Source organism: Piliocolobus tephrosceles, chromosome 14, assembly GCF_002776525.5.
Source record: "Piliocolobus tephrosceles isolate RC106 chromosome 14, ASM277652v3, whole genome shotgun sequence".
NCBI lineage: Eukaryota > Metazoa > Chordata > Mammalia > Primates > Cercopithecidae > Piliocolobus > Piliocolobus tephrosceles.
The window spans coordinates 32,786,086-32,804,303 of record NC_045447.1 but is presented as its reverse complement, the minus strand read 5'-3'; positions in this window follow the sequence as shown (position 1 = coordinate 32,804,303).

Genomic DNA, 18,218 nt, shown 5'->3' with positions numbered 1-18,218 from the left:
CTGTTCTGAGTTGAATATGAGGCCAGTTTTTTTTAATCTATCTTTATCTATCTATCTATCTATCCTATCATGTATCTATCTTATCTATCATCTATCTAACCAATTTATCTAGCAATAGTTTGGATTTGTAGAACATAAGAATTACCTAGGATAGGTAGGAATAGAAAAAACTGGTATCAAAATCTTCTTATAACAATACCTAGGCAGAGAATAAGAAAGGGTGTGGTGGCATGGACAAATTATTTGCCTTATACAATTGTATTCTTGAACACATTATTTAATACCTTTGAATCTCAACTACATCATTTGAACAATGTTTTATCTTTTTTTGATCTATTAACATACCTTATAAGATTGTGAGGTAGAATAACCATGTATGAAAATACCCAGTACTGTGACAGACTCTTGTGGACTAAATGTTTGTGTCTGTCTGCAAATTCACATGTTGGAATGCTAACACATGGTGACGCTATTAGGAGGTAGAACCTTTGGGAGGTAATTAGGTCATAAGAGCATGGTGCTCATGAATGGGATTAGTGCACTTATAAAAGAGAATCCAGAGAGACCTCCATTCTTCTCACCATGTTAGATTACAGTGAAAAGATGAACTTCTATGAAGAGGGCCTTCACCACACACTCAATCTATTGATGCCTTGATCTTGGACTTCTCAGCCTCTAGAACTGTGAGAAATAAATTTCTATGGCTTATGAGCCACTCCGTTTATGGTAGTCTGTTATAGCAGCTCAAATGGACTAAGACAATGATACACTATATATCTTCAATAAATAGCATATTCTGTTGTTTCTTTTATTATCATAAGTTTTAGGATGGGGAAAAATTATCATCATCCAAAAGGTTTCTTCATATTTGTGAATGAGATAATATTTGGGGGACAGAAAAAGAATGAAAGAATGGATATATGATGACTGGCCTCTCTGTAATTCCCTTCCTCTTATAGCTGGGAAATGCCTTCAGATTCAGATTCATCCTTCACCTCTTTTTCACGTATATAGGACAAGGTATAACCCTAACCTCTTCATATGAAAAACCCTTACCTTTTTATATAATATATATATTATATTGTATATATATTTATATATTATGTATATTTTACACATATAATATATAATATATATTTAATTATATTTTATATAATATATATTATATAATATGTAATATAATATATATTATATAATATATACATGCTATGTTGCCCAGGCTGGTCTCAGATTCCTGGGCTCAAGCGATCGTCCACACTCAAACTTCAGCCTCCCAAGTAGCTATGACTACAAATGTCCTAATGTCTTTTCCTTCAGAAGAAAGTAGACTTTAAAATAGAAGAGAGAAAGGACAGATGGGCTGGGAGAGAAGATAATAGAAAAAAAAAAAGGAATTTCAGTTTTCAACAGTAAGCTAGAACATGATTACAAGTTTATGAGAGGATTCTATAATGGGTAGATGCCTCATCAAGAAATACCAGGCATTTTGAGATTTTAATGTTCAATTTAAGGGAAACAGCCTTTCAAGAAGTGATACCAGTTTTCTGGATTCCAGGTAGAATAAGAAATGAAACTAAAATTTGGGGACTGAGCTTAATTTTCTTTTAAAGAGATTTGACCCAATATAAGCTAAGTACATTTCTTTTTCCACCATGATAACTAATCTGGGCTTATTCTTACAGTTTTCAAAATAACTTTTGCTTTGATATAATATCAAATTTATAGAAAAATTGCATGAATAGTTAAAAAATCCCATACTTCCTATATCCAGATTCAACAAGTGTTTATATTTTGCTCCATTTGTTTTCATTCTCATATATTTTTGTGTGTGTGACTAATATGTACATGTGTATATATTAGAAAGTGAGACACATAACGCATGTATATGTGTGTATGAGCCCAGATTAGCTATTAGTAAAGCACACAGCAATACATGTTCAGTTGTATATAATATTTCCATATTATTTCTGAAGAATCCTTTTTTTTTTTTTTTTTTGAGATTCACTCTGTGTTGTCCAAGCTAGAGTGCAATGGTGTGATCTCGGCTCACTGCAACCTCCACCTGCCAGGTTCAAGTGATTCTCCTGCCTCAGCTTCCTGAGTAGCTAGGATTACAGGTGCCTGCCACTACACGCAGCTAATTTTTCTATTTTTGCAGAGATGAGGTTTCACCATGTTGGCCAGGCTGATGTTGAACTCCTGCCCTCAGGTGATTTGCCTGCCTCGGCCTCCCAAAGTGTTGGGATTACAGGCCTGAGCCACTGTGCCCAGCCTTGAAGAATCTTTTTGTGATAATGCTCCATTCACGATTTCAATGATTTTTTTTTTCTTTTTTAAAATTACTTTTTTCCTACACATTTTGGGTTTAATTTGTTTTTTCTCCTGTATCCTTAAGTTGGAAACTTAGATAATTTAAAACTCCTTTTTTTGAATTTATGCATTTGATGTTATAATCACTCTTTAGCTACTTTCTATAAATTTTAATATGTTGTACTTTTATTATCATTAAGTTCAAAGTATTTTCTAATTTCCCTTGTTATCTTTGATTTATTGGCTATTTAGAAGTGCTTTGTTCTATTTCTAAATATTAGAGCTTTTCTAGCTATCCTGTTGACTTTATTTCTAATTTAATTTCAGTTTGGTCAGAGAACATACTTTCAGGATCTCAATTTTTTAAAATTTGTTCAGACTATTAATGACTCTGCGTATAATCTCACTTGGTAACTATTTCATGTACATTTGAAAAGAATGTGTATTCTGAAATTTTAGTAGTGGAGTTCTAGAAATATTAATTAGAATATGATAGTGGAAAGTATTGTTCAGATATTCTGTATTCTTACTATTTTTTTGGCTGACTTTATCAATTACTGAGAGAGTAGTATTAACATACAGAAATATTTTTCCTCTTATATTTTGAAGTCTTATGATTAATAACATTCATATTCATAATCCTGGTGTTTTGTGGATAAATTGACTCCTGTATAGAAGATGTCTATCTTTCTCTCCATTCAAGTTCTTTGTCTTGAAAGTCTATTGCAGGTGATATTAGCATAGTGATCTCTCCTTACTTATGATTAGTGTTTGCATAATGTACCCTTTCCATTTTTTACATTTTATTTTTGTTTTGGTATTTAAAAATTGCCTTTTGTTCACAGCATGTGAGTCTTGATTTTTTTAACGCTACCTAAGAATGTTTGCCTTTTGAAAGTTTAGTCCACTTATATTAATGTACTGATATTATTGAATTAGATCTATCATGTTTTCATTTGTTCCAACTGTTTTTTGTTCCTCTATTCTACATTTCCCGCCTTGTTTTGTGAAAGTCAAATTTTAATACTCAATTTTACTTTAAATATTGACTTTATAACCATGCATCTTTTTAACTAATTGTTCTGCTTTCAACTGGTGATTACTATATGCATCTTTAACTTTTCAGTGTCAATATTTTATTCCCTCAAATGAATTATAGGAAACTAGCAATGATAGTTTCATTAACATCATTGCCTATAATAATGCAAACTTTCCTTTGCATTATTATAAACACATTGTATGCACATATATGCACATTATATATTCTGCATACCGTACACACCACAACAAAATACTACAGTTATTTTATTTAAACAGTCCTATGTTTTTGAAGAAAATAAAAAAGAAAATGTGCTCCTTTATATTATGCAATACTTCCTATTTTTAGTGCTAGTCATTTCTTTTGTTGATCTATCTGAATTCCTATCTGATATTACATCTCAACAGCCAGAGAACTTCTTTCAGCTTTTTTTGAATGGTAATCTGCTGGCTACAAATTTTTCAGTTATTGTTCATTTGAAATGTCTTTATTTTGCCCTACTATTTTAGGGATAATTTCTATGGTTATAGAGTTCTTGGTTGTCAGTTTTATTCTTTCGTCATTTTAAAGATGTCCTTCCGCTGGATTGTAGGCGTATTATTTCTTGTGAGAAATCAGTAAAACTCACATGATTTTGCCTCTGTACATAATGTGTAATTTTTCTCTGGCTGCTTTTAAGATTTTTTTATTTATAGATTCCAGAACTTAATATTATGTTTTGATACTGATTATATTTATTCTTCTTGCGATTTATTTGACTTCTTGAATTTATAAATTAAACGTTCTCAAGTAATTTGGGAAATTTTTGGCCATTATATTTTCAAACATTTTTCTCTGCTTCATTCTTCCTTTGCCTTCCTCTTGGAACTGTTACTACAAATTTATTAGACGGGTTGATATTATTTAGACTGCTTAATATTATCTCCCAGGTAACCAAAGCCCTATTCAAAAATTTTTATTCAAAAATTTTGCTCCCTGCTTTTTAGTTTGGATCATTTCCACTCATCTATCTTTGAGTACATTGTTTTTCTTTCTTCTGCCAATTTAAATTTTCTGTTCTTTTTATGTCATTTCTAAAGTCTTCATCTAGTTTTTTTTATATAATTGCTATTTGTTTGCTGTTATTTCCCCTTCTTCTTTCATTAAGATATCTGTTTTTAGAAGTTCTTGAGCATACTGCCCTGTTTTGGAGTGTAAGTGACATATTCTTGTTACTTAGCATGTCTAGTAATTTTTTATTATATGAAGACATTATAAAAGATGTGGAGACTCTAAGTGTTAGCTGTTTTTGAAGAATGTTGATATTTGTTGTAGCAGACAATTTGGCTGTACTTGAACTCCAAACTCTGTCTTTCCTGATGGGAAATAGTTGAAATCTGTGCTCAGTTCTTTAAGCTTTCAGCTTCTGTATTCTTCCATGTTTAGCAGTTAAGTAATGAGATTTGGCAGAGTTTATTTATATATTTTGTCCTCACTTCTTCTGTAGTTCCTTTGTTTCTCAGGACACCTCACCCCCAACTTTTCAATGGTTTTGCCAGCTCAGAGCTCTATTTTCTGACCCCTCAAGGTAGTAAGACTGAGTTTTCTACTGCCCTGAGCTACAGGGATTGAGAAATGCCTTCAGTAGAAATTTACTAACTCACAAATCTTACCAACGCCCTTCCTGTTTTAAAAGGAATTATCTCCCATCCATTTACTTCCTGCTTCTGATATTCTCCAGTGCTTTTTAAATATTTTGCACAGATTTAATTATTGCTATCTGTAGAAGAGTTAGGCTGGCCAAGCTACTTTGCCATTACTGAGAGCTGGAGGCTTCTTAAAATTACTTTTTCTTCTTACTCAGTCCTTGGCAGCCTTTTATAATCTTAACAACCTCTTTGAGAAGTCAGCTATAAATAACCATAATATATAACATTGTATTGTGCTTTCAGTTTATGAGGATTTTATACATAAATATCTTTTCTCTTTTAGACCTTCACTCAATCTAGTTAGAAAGATATTTTTATTATTCCCATTTTATAGATGAAGAAACTGGAATCCAGAGACACTGGTCCACGTTTATGCATCTAGTAAATGAAATCATCATTCTTTGAATTCTGTTCTGTCAATTGAGGTCCCATGCTTTTGTCCCATCACCAAAGCTGTGTCCAAAGGGAATTTTTGCTTTATATCTGAGGCCTAGGTAGCTTTAATGAATTTAAAATTCATTATTGACGTGGCTGAATGAAGACAAGAAAGGGCAATTCTTCTCTGAGGGCTGGGCAAGCACCACCGTGCAAGTTCTGGCAATTCTCACTGATCTTTCAGCACATAGAATTTCCCAAATCTAGATATTTGTTCCTCAGTCATGAAGTGGTCCCCAAAAAGCCTGGGATGCTTGGCAGAACCAGGAGTGGGGCTTCCATTCAACTAATTACTCAGTGCCAGGTCTTATGCCAGGTATATACTTTTTTTCATTGTATTTGATTAAGCAAAAGCATATCCTAATAACTGCACCAACTCAGGGAAAGAGCGATGCATGAAGACACTCAGGGTTCTCCCCAGGAGCCCTGGGGAACCAGGTGTAGGCTAATACTGGAGCTTCATTACAAATACATGAAAACCTTGCTGAAGTTCCTGTCTTAGGTGTTCAATGACTATAGGTCACTGAATCTAAGATACATGTTTGTTTTAAATTATTCTTTTATTCTCTGGCCTCTCTGCTTGCCCTTGTCCCAAGACTGGATTTTCTGGTCCTTCTGGGGCACTGACAGCTGGAGAAAACCTGGGCCACTATTCTGCTTGGCAGTCATGGTCTGTGCAGAGCTAGACTGAAGCTCTCATAAGCTGCCAATCTGACTTATAGGGGGCTTGATGAATCCACCATCCAGTGAATGCCCCTAGCGAGGCTGTTCCAGGAGACTGGGGTTTGCTCCAGAACAGCAATTCTGACAAATTGACAATGCAATAGGAGATCGTTAGACTGCCAAGTGCCTCTGCAGGCAGAGAGTGGGACACTAGACCCATTTACCACCTTTCCAGAGAAGTCCTAGGTGTAATATTAATGTTCAAACTAACCCACGGCTGGTGGGGGATGGGCGTTGCCCCATCATTCTGTACAGATGGCCGGATCCACTGGAAGCTGGACATAGGAACTCCCATGAATGACTCATCATTATATGTCTGTTTGTTCCCATGGATCTTTTTCTGCATGCATTGCAAATGGCCCACAAGGCCTTTATACCGTGTATTTTGTGTGCTAAGCTCACACTTGATTTCACTTTTCTCTTTATTACTATTAAAGCTTTCATTTTCTCTTTGTTCTACATTCCTCATCTACTTATTTGAAATTCAATTTTATCTATTTTTATATTGAATGTATTTAGATAATCCACCTCAAATCCTTTCTTCAAAAAAGAAGGTATAAATAAATAAACAGGCAAATAAACATAATCTCCATGTGAGATAGACTGGAATTCCACACAGTGGTAAGAATTTGTCCTGATAACTCCAGGAAGCAAAGAAAACTACAGGTGAAGTATAGGCATAGGTGGATTTTCTTGCGTTTTTACGGTGGCTCAGTTTTTGAGGGCAGAACATTCTAGTCATGGTCTGTAGCTGGTTTGTTCTAACTCATAAGAGGTGACCATTAAATTTGCAGAAATTTTATAGCTCAAAATCAGCCATAGTGGGAGTATTTGTACAACAGAAGTTGTCAACATTAAAATTAAATTTATTTTTTTGAGAACTGGTTTACTGGCATGCCACTGAGTCTGCCCTTCTTCTTGTCTTCTAAATTTGAATTTAAAGGAATAACATTGTCTTTTGAAACTTACATTATAGGTTAATGTATTATACATTAGAATAGAGGTTGTCAAAATGCTGACCATTGAGACTTCAGTGAAAGTAATAGCATGTAGCTGTAGTAACCTACCTAACCAGCTGTGTACAAATGTGGTCCTATCTTGTTTCTGTTTCAAATTAAAACCACTGAAGCATCCACATAATTAAGTTGGATATACACTATCTTCCTGGGATGGAGTCCCTTCTTTCTCTGGATTTTCCAAGAGGTCTGAATTTTCTCAGTCCAAAAAGGACCTTTCTGACTCCAAGTACCCCATAGAGAGATGTGGGGAAGATAACCAGTCCCCCATCACACCCAGTTTTCTGATACCTGCTTCAGTGAGTGCCTTGTATGGTGCTACTACATAGATGATACTGAGTGGTTTAGCTAGTCTTGAAATATCCCGTTGTTATTCCAGGGTGTGTGTGAGTGTGCATGTGGTGTGTGGAGGGGTGTGTCCATACAGGGATAGAAATTGGCCCTCTAACTTGGGTGGGTAGCAGAGCTACCCTAACTTGTGGTCACCATGTACCATGCTAGCCCTAAGCTCTTCATGCATCCTTTAGGTCCCAGAGGGAGAATGATCGCATTTCCTCAGTATTAAACCTGGAAAACAGTGCTTCATACCGTGTATGGCCTGACTTTCCAATCATACAGCTCTATGGATTCATTTGTATGGTCATTTCTCCAGGAGCACTGTCTCTCTTAGGAGGGCTAGAGAGGGCCAGTTCTAGGATCTGCCTCACCTAAAAGCATGTCAGTTTTCTTGTTTCAGATCAGAGAGATCCAAAGCAATGATGTCTTCATTGGAATGGGGGATGACTGGCTATAGAAGTAGGGTAAAGAAGTCATGTGGGCAGTACCTTTCAGAGTACTCCTGATGGGATGGCCACTGGAATTGGAGATGTAGTGCATGTTCTACAAGGGCAGGAACTGTCTCTCCTGTTTATTCGAGTTTCCCAGTGAATGAATGTTAGAAGATTGGCAAGGCCATCTCTACCCTGCAGTGGATACTGTGGCCTCTCAATTCATGATTATATTCATCATTTAAATCTACAAGCTACTGTGATTCTGATCTTTCTAGGTTACCCCCTAACTGGGATTAGTCTTCTATGTAGCTCTCCTGTAGGGAGAGACTGTTTGGGTCCTGCTGACAAGACTTTTCTGGTCCAGCCTAGAAAATAGAGCAAGACCTCGTCTTTACAAAAAAAAATATTAAAAAATTAACTGGGCACGGTGGCATGCACCTGCAGTCCCAGTTACTCAAGAGACTGTGGTGGGAGGATCCCCTGAGCCTGGGAGGTTGAGGCTGCAGTGAGCCATAATTGTGTCAGTGCACACCAATCTGAGAGACAGCCCAAGAATCTGTCTCATAAAAAGAGAAATTGTTCTACAACATGTGACAATTCTATTTCTCATCAGAATTTTTAAATATACATTTTGATTAACATTTCAAAATCTTGCCAGTGTAAAGACTGAGTTTATCTCCCAGAGTTTAATTGTATCTGGGCCCCTGACAAAAGTAAATTATTGGGTCAACTAGACTATAGACAGACCCCAGTGTGTGGTGCATCATCCAAGATGCTGCCACTCTGTGAGATTATTTTGTGCTTATCCAACCTTGCCGTAGTTACAGCCTGGTCTCCATGTGGGCTGTATCAATCAGGGTATAACCAGGAAGGAAATCACTCCAGAAATTAAAAAGAGGGAAATTAATATGGACAACTGCTTACATAGGTAAAAGAAAAGCTACACCTGGGGTTAGCAATGCAACCCAGAAGTTAACATCAACAGTAGGCTGGAGGTTGGAAGGACAAAGGGTGGAGGCAATATTGTCAGAATTTCCTGCCAATATCTCCCATTGGCCAAGTTCAGCTAGAAGCCAGTACACACAGGTGCTGGGGAAATTCAGTCTTCAGGTTGAGTCCCTGCAGGATGCAGCTCTGTCACCTGGAGCAGAGCAGGTAAAGGACAAGGGACAGGCTCTGCCGACCCACTCTGCCCCTCTCTCATCAGAGACTGCTGAGGGATGGATACACTCTAGATACAATCAATGTTGCTTTGAATAATCCCTGAGTTCCCCTTAGGATTGTGGTTCTCACTCGGTGGTAAGGGGATTCCAGGTGAGGGTAATAAGATGTCTGGGTAGGAACCAAGGATGACAGAACCTGAAAGCATTCTTTTTCAATTCCCAGGTCAAACTGTGGGGGAGATTTTGCATCTAAGACCTTTTGACTTGTTAGGAGCAACTATGGAGAACTTGGATGTGGCTTACCCTTATCTCCTTTCCCCTGAGCTAGTAGTGTCTTTAATGTGCTGTTCCTCAGCAGGATTGCTATGGTTTTCAAGTTCTAATGGAATTCTTTTAATTTGCTTTTTAAAGTAATAATAGCATTTTCTTCCATTTTAATGCTCTTAAGTGGTAAAGGATCCAGTTAGCATTTATTGCCTGCATTTTCTCCAATACTCACATAATGCTATGCAGTAGACACTAATATCCTCAATTTGCAGACGATGATTGGAGCCTTAGAGAGGTGAAATGATGTGTTCAAAGTCACATGGTTATTATACATTTGTGTTTTCATACCCTATCTTATTCTACAAGGTACTTTCAATGGGTTCACATGACCAGTAAGAGAAGGATTTGAAACTAAAACAGAGGCCTGTGTTCTTATCACTAGAATGCATTTTTTTTTTTCTGCTCTATAATATCAGAATACAAGGCCACAGACAACCTCAAAGGTTGAAAACTCCTGCTTTTTCCTTCTCTGCCTGTGTGCCTGACTGTGTACTGGATAAATTTCAGGCCTTCATTTTAGAAGTAGAACCACAGGTCCTACAGCCAAAAAGCCCTCAGGAGGTCATCAGATCCTTTGCAAACAAAATCTTCCTTTCTTCAGTTTGGAAACTGAGACCTGGAAAGGTTACAGAACACGTCCAAGACCACACATGGTGCCATCATTGTTGTAGGATATTTTCTACTTGTAAACTGAATAGAATTCTCCATCTATCTCTATCCAGGAAAATGTACGCTGTTTAGGGACCCAAATTTTCTCTCTTCATATACTGGGAAGTCTGGTTTTAAACCATAAAGAAAGCTGGGAAGCAAGATGGAAATTTTTTCTTGCAAAACACTTGCATTAAGTCAAGATGGATGAAGATGATCCTGAGATGGCCTTGGCCCTGTTCATGTTACCCGTTTGTTGCTGAGTGTTCTTTTGTTGGATGAGTGTAATGGGAACATCCTAATTTGCTCAGGATAGAGCTATAGGAGAAGACTGTTCATTACCCTCAGGCCCTTGGCTCCATTTAAATAACCTCCTAGTCCTGTCAATTCTGAATACAAAATGCCTTTGTGTTATTCAGAGTAAACCCCTATGTTCTTTCAGTGATCTGCGAAGCCAACCAAGAGATGTCCCACTCAGTGTCTCTGATGTCTGCTCCTACCAACCACTTTTTTATAATTTCCCTCCAACCACATCACCCTCCTCACTTTACTGTGAATACACTAGGTTTCTGATCTTTGCCATAAAGGCTCTGCCCCAAGATACCTACTTGGTTCTCCTCTTCATTTAGGTCTGTACTCAAATTCATTTGAGTACTTCACTTAGGTCTGTACCACCTTCTCAGAGAGGTCTCTTCCAAAGTCCCATTGAAAGAATTCCCCATCCACACCTGCCACTCTGTAAATCCCTCTTCCCACTTCAGTTTTCTTTAGAGATCTTATCACCCTCTCACACATTATAGGCTTATTTGTCTGTTGTATGTCTATATGCATTAGACTGGAAATCCTAAAGAGAGGATTTGAGCATTAGCCGTGGGCTTGCCTATACCCTTAACAAATACAACAGTGCCTGAAAGCATAGCAGACACTCAAAAATAATATGTTGAATAAATGAATGAATGATTCATTTTCTCTTCTTCCATTCTACTGCCTTCTCTGCGGCCTCATCACTTCTTGCTGAAACCATTCAAACAGCTTTCTAACTGATTTCCCTGACTTGTTTCCTTTAATTTCTCCTTCACACAACTACCACAATAATAATTCTTAAATACAAATCTGATCATGTCCTTCCTTTCTTTAAACTCCTCAGTGGCACTCTATTACCCTTTATGGTCAAATTCCTACCTGCCTCCCAAGCCTTATCTCCTCCTTTTTTTTCTTTGTGAACTTTTTGTTATAAAATTAAATTTTCACCTTTCCACTGCAAGGTTTCTCCTGTGTTCGTTTTCCATTTGCTGCTGTGACAATTTGGCACCAACTTTGTGGCTTAAAACAACACACATTTATTATCCTTCAGTTCTAGAGGTCAGCAGTCTGACACTGGTCCCACTGGGTTAAGGTCAAGGTATCAGCAGGGCTGTGTTCTTTTCTGGAGGTTCCAGGAGAGAATCTATTTCCTTGCCTTTTATAGCTTCTGCAGGCCACCCCCATTCCTTGACTCAGGGCCACCTCTTTTCATCTTCAAAACCAGAAATGTAGCATCTCTCTGACCCTGTTTCTGGCATCACATTTTCTTCTCTGACTCTCTTCTTCTGCCTCCCTTTTCCATTTGTAAGGATCCTTATTGGGTCCATGCAGATAATTTGAGATCATGTCTGTATTTTAATATCACCTGATTAGCCATCTTAATTCTACCTCAACCTTAATTAACCTTTGCCATATAACCTAGCATATTCACAGGTTCTGGGAATTAGGATGTAGACACCTTTGGGTGGAGGGCTTTATTCTGCCTAGTACAGTTCCCTACACCAGGTTTCTTTTCCTCTTGATATTTTATATCTGTCTGTATCCTATCCATTTATTTCCCTCATTCCTTAAGGCTCATCCTCCAAGTAAAAGTAAACTGACCCTTCATTTTACCCCCACAACATGTTTTCCCAAACTTTTCTTAAGGAAGGTAATACCTTTTATCTTATATTACACATTTTTATGCGCATGCCTTATTACCCAAATTAGAGTGTTAGCTGCTGGATGGCAATAACTGGTCACAATTTAAGACTTTCATGTGTATTTAAGTGTTTAATCAGAATTTGTTGTTGAAGAATGAATTAGATGAAAAGTAAGTAGGAAAGAGAACAAATTAGAAAAGAAAGGAAGATGGGAAAGGAGGTATGGTGCATTTTTGTAGATAATCCACTTTCTGTAGAACCACAGAGATAATGGCTAAATCACGTTGTCTCTATTCTATAGGTCTTTTGTGGGTGGTCATAACGGACTTGATTTCATCTCTTACCTACCTTTTTCAGTACAGGCCAGATGTTATGGAGGTGATTTGGGCAAAAACCTTGAGGGACTGAAACATTCAAATGTTCACAAACTCCTCCTCCTCTTGGACTAAGGTCAAAGTATCACCAGGGCTGTGTCCTTTTCTGGAGATTCCAGGAGAGAATCTATTTCCTTGGTTTTTATAGCTTCTACAGGTGACCTTCATTTCTTGACTAATGGCTACCTCCTTTCATCTTCAGAACCACATTTGTTATTTCATTGTACTTCTACCTGAATATCCAACGACCAGATATCTTGAGATTTTTGTACCCAAAAGATCCAAATAAAAGACATTACCCATATGGTCCCTAAAGTTTTTAAGACCAAAATATACTAAATATCCTTGAGTTAAGTAGTAAGAAACTAAGTTATGGGAAGTAACATGACAAAGGACAGATTTGACATCAACAGGTTTGGGTTTGGAACCCAAGTTTCAGATGTCACTTCTGTAATAAGGAGTTGATACCATTTGCCTCACAGTGTTGATGTGAAGGACCAACAAAATTATATATATCAAATGTCCATCATAGTACCCATATCGCAGGTGTATAGAAGAGATTTCTTCTTGAGCCCCAGCTCATAAATAAGGAAATGCTGCTATTCCTGGGACTCCTGTTAAGACAATGGAGTGAAATTGGGTCTCATTTGTCTACATTCTTGGATATCATTGATTCTATGCAGTAATACCAGCCTCCAGGTTACAAAGGTACCAATGCACCCCAGTCTCTAAGACATTAGCTGATGAATCACAGGCAACACTGGAGAGAGCAGGACCAGCTGTGGTTCAAAAGTGACTTCCCGCCTGGCTTGTGACAGTGACCAAAGTCTAGAGATGGAAATCTACCAGCTGAGTTCAGGTAACAGATTAGCCCAACAGATGCAGCAAACATGTCCTTTGCCTATACCTGGCTTCTACATCTTCTCACAGATAAATTCCAGCCATCTTTTTGATGGCTGTCACTGTCATTTCGCTCTGAACTATAAGTTAAGAAGAATCAAGCCCAAGCTAACAGTGAAAGTATTAACCAATTGATAACCACGCTCTACTTTGAAGAGCACTACAGAAGCACGGAATTTTATTTTAACTGGTCAGATATCACATGTGCTCAGCCACCAAGAGCCTTATTTGTTATCGTGATGGAAGCCAGATACAGGGATGCAGTTAGGAAGGGGAGAGGGTAGCCGTAATTCCTTGATACCTTTTTAAAGCCTTGACTCATTTATACTGACTGAAGCTGAGGCAAGGAATGGAGAAATTATTGAGCTCCTCACTTGAAAAAGTGAGGAGCTGTCAGACACAGTGCCTGGCAACACAGCACATTTGAAGAGAAGAGATTTTTCAAAGGTTTGTGATGAATTATAGCAATTCAAAGCTTCCCTTAATAGGGAAATATGTTGCTCAACGGCTGGGTATGTGGTGACTTTTGGGCAATCACTCTGTCTTGGTTCCCTTATACCTTTGGGGCAATAGCTTTTCACTATAGAAAAGATTCCCTCTATGAGTATCACTTGTTTATATTCTGGACATGGTCGCATGTATGTATATTCTGACCAAGAGTCATACATTCACAGATCTGGACACTGAGGTGGTTCATATCCACAAGCCCATTAATCTATAAGAAGAAACTGCAGCTTTTGAGAGCTAGGAGTAAAAACCTGATCTGTTCTTTGCTTTTTTGGGCATGACTGAGTGTACCTGCTTTGCTAACTCCAGCATTGCTAAATCCTCCTTTTGCACAGGGTTTTCACTTGCAAAGTTGATAGTTACAGAACATTTGCAACAGAAGCATGGGTGCTAGTTGAGTTTTGGACATGTCTTTCACTATTTAAGTGTGATAACTGGGGAGGGTTTTAAAAGATAACTAGAAATTTGTCAAGTTGTGAGGGTAATGATATTATAGGTAAATAGCACTAAATGTACAAAGGTATAGGCCACCATCTACCCTCCCTAATGCCCCGCAAAAGCTGTTGGGGGAACTCTAAAGAGTTCAGAATGACTTAAATGTAAGACTCATGGAAAGGCATTGGTGAGAGATGATGTAGGAAAGGGAAGAAGGACCATTAGTACCAAGCTAGGGATGCACATCTGTACTTGATTCCAGATTATAGCTTTTCAGATATGGGCGACCTACTTACACATCTTACCAAACTCAGGAAAAAATAAAAGAATCCAGGACCAACACTCTCTGAGACTGAGATACAGATACCCTTGATGCCAGCCTGTCCTTGTCTCATGTCTGAGGGTAGATATTTGTGTTTCTATTTTAGACTCTGTACTTGAATCCATGTGTTAATAATCAGCCTGGTTTTCTGGTTCTCTGTCTGCTACAGTTATATTGTCTACTACACTGCTATAATTTGAAACCAAAACTCATGGTAACATTTAATTTCTAATGTGGTAATATTGAGCATTAGGGCCTTTAATAGATGATTGGGTCATGAGAGCTCTGCCTTCATGAGTGGATTGATTCATCCATAGATTAGTGGATTAATGAGCTATCATAGCAGTAGTGGTAGCTTTATAAAAAGAAGAAAGATCTAAGCTAGCACACTCAGCCACCTCACTATGTGATGCCCTGTGCTACCTCAGGACTCTGCAGAGAGTCCCCACCAGCAAGAAAATCCTCAACAGGTACAGCCCCTCAATCTTGGATTTATCATCCTCCATAATTGTAAGAAATAAATTTCTTTTCTTTATAAATTACCCAGTTTCAGGTATTCTGTTAATAGGCAAGAGAAAAAGGACTAAGACATTTACCAAAACTACAGTTCTACCAAGGAAATTCTTCTTCTTTCTTCATTTCTTCTTCTTTCTTCATTTCTTCTTCTTTCTTCATTTCTTCTTCTTCTTCTTTCCTGCTTCTTTCCTGCTTTCTTCTTCCTTCCTCCCTCCTTTCTTCTTCCTTCTTTCTTCTTCTTCTTCTTTTTTTTTTTTTTTGACATAGTTTTGCTCCTGTTGGGCTGGAGTACAATGGCGCAATCTTGGCCCACTGCAACCTCTGCCTCCCGGGTTCAAGTGATTATCCTGCCTCAGCTTCCTGAGTAGCTGGGATTACAGGCATGTGCCACCACACCTGGCTAATTTTGTATTTTTAGTAGAGATGGAGTTTCTCCATGTTGGTCAGGCTGGTCTTAAGCTCCCAACCTCAGGTGATCCACCCACCTCAGCCGCCCGAAGTGCTGGGATTACAGGCATTAGCCACCGCATCCAGCCAATTCTTCTTCTTTTCATAAAACTACCAGTACCACTCCTATAATAACCCTTTAATCCATTAATCTATGAATGAATCAATCCACTCATGAAGGCAGAGCTCTCATGACCTAATCATCTATTAAAGGCCCTAACAGTCAATATTACCACATTTGAAATTAAATTTCACCTTTCGGAAGTGACAATTATTCAAACTATAGCAGTGTAGTAGACAATAACTGCAGTACACAGAGAACCAGAAAACTAGGCTGATTATTAACCCATGGATTCAAGTACAGAGTCTAAAACAGAAACCCAAATATCTACCCTCAGGCATGAGACAAGGACAGGCTGGCATCAAGGATATCTGTATCTCAAGTCCAAAAGGGTTGGTCCTGTATTTATTTATTTATTTATTTATTTATTTATTTATTTATTATTTTTTTGAGACAGAGTCTCTGTCGCCCAGGCTGGAGTGCAGTGGCGTGATCTTGGCTCACTGCAACCTCCACCCTCCCAAGTTCAAGTGATTCTCCTGCCTCAGCCTTCCCAGTACCTGGAATTACAGACACCTGCCACCACGCCCAGCTAATTATTTGTATTTTTAGTAGACACAGGGTTTTGCCATCTTGGCCAGGCTGGTCTTGAACTCCTGACCTCATGATCCACCTACCCCAGCCTCCCAAAGTGCTGGGATTATAGGTATGAGTCACCGCACCTGGCCGGTCTTGGATTCTCTTAATCTTTCCTGACTCTGGTAAGATGTATAAGTAGATGGCCCATATCTGAAAAACTATAATCTGGAATCAAGTATGGTGAGTGCTTAAAAAGAGGGTTGGACAAAATTCCCAACAGCTATGGGGAAAAAAAAGAAACATTTCACTGGGCGACTTGAGAAAAATTCATGGAGAATAGGGTATCTGAATGCTTATATGGATTTGAAAGGTTCATGGAGGAGAGGGGAAGAACAATGAAGTCAGAATCTGAAATTGGATTGAGAAAGGAGACCACACCAAAGATAAATTAGTCCAGTTTGGCCATTTTCAGGATAATTGAAAGTGGGTTAAACTGTTTTCTTAGCAGGAAATGAAAGTATAGGGTACAATATTTGAATTATCTTGGCATTTCTTATTATTACTACTCTGTTCAATGGGTTTTTAAATAATCTAGGAAGAACTCTTATTTAACATATCCTGAGCCTTTATTAACACGTAAACATTCTGTTAGTTCCTGGGGATACAGAGATTAATACTACGATTAATAATAGCAAATATTTAAATAGTGATTCCTATATGCCAGGCATTGTTCTAACACCATTACATATAGTAGCTCACGAGTTGCGTGTGTGTGTGTGTGTGTGTGTGTGTGTGTTTGTGTTTTCAATATCTCTGTGAAGTGGATACTTTTACTATTTTTCTCATTTTAGAAAAGATGCTTAGGTTGAGAACCTGAAGCACTGACAGGTCATGTCACCTACCCATGGTCATCCAGGTGGTTCATAGTAGAGCTGAAATTCTGATTCAGGCATTTGGCTTTGGATTTTTGACTTGTGAATCACTGTGCTATGCTACTTCTTCAGAAGAAATCATAGGTTCTGCCCTTATAAAACATCAACTAGAGAGACTAAGACAAAAACGCACTGATGCCGCAATAAAGTTGATTAAAACATAGCCAGCCCCTACCTCTCCAAATGAAAGTGAAATAGAAGCATTTTCAGATAAGCAAAATCCGAGAGAATTTGTCACCAGCAGACCTGCTCAATAAGAAATGCTAAAGGAGCCTCTTCAGGCTGAAGACAAAAGATGACAAAAGTTAAAATCTTGGATCTACCAGAAGAAACGAAGAACATCAGAAATGCTGACTTTGTGAGCAAATAAATATAGAAGGTTATCTTTTTCCCCCTTTTGGATAGATTGTATGGCTCTGCAATTTTTAAGTGGAAAAATGAAATAGGGTAGCATAATTCAAATTTCTTTAGGGAAAGACAACTTGAAAATGTCATGTGTCCAGATTTTACATACTATTTTCCTAGTGGAGAGTTTCTCCATGAAAAACTGAGAAAGAGCCTGTATGTTTTTATTGTGTACAACTTGATGTTTTGAAATATGTATTCATTGTGGAATGGCTAAATGGAGACAATTAACATATGCTAGAATCACTTTTTAACTTTCCAACTTTTGTTTCAGGTTCAAAGGGTACATGTACATGTGCAGGTTTGTTACATGGGTACATTGCACGTTGTAGGGGTTTGGTGTATGGATAATTTTGTCATCCCAAACTGGGAAATATTCTATCCAGTTAAGTCTGCAAAGATTATTGGAGACATTTTTCAGATGCAGTCCCAAATCCCCAGTTCATTTATGACTAGAAAGTCTAAGTGGGCAATATGCCAGTTCCACCTGCTTGAAATATCCTTGTTAGACAGTAAAGTCAAGTGGTGAAAGGATTAGAATGCAGTCTGGGAATTCATTAGAATTGGAGAAAGTCTCAGGCCCCAGGTAAGTTTTCTCCAAATACACAGATAGGCTGGTTAAAGATGTGTAATTTAATAACAGTACCCAATCATGTAAGTACATTAAGAGCCAGT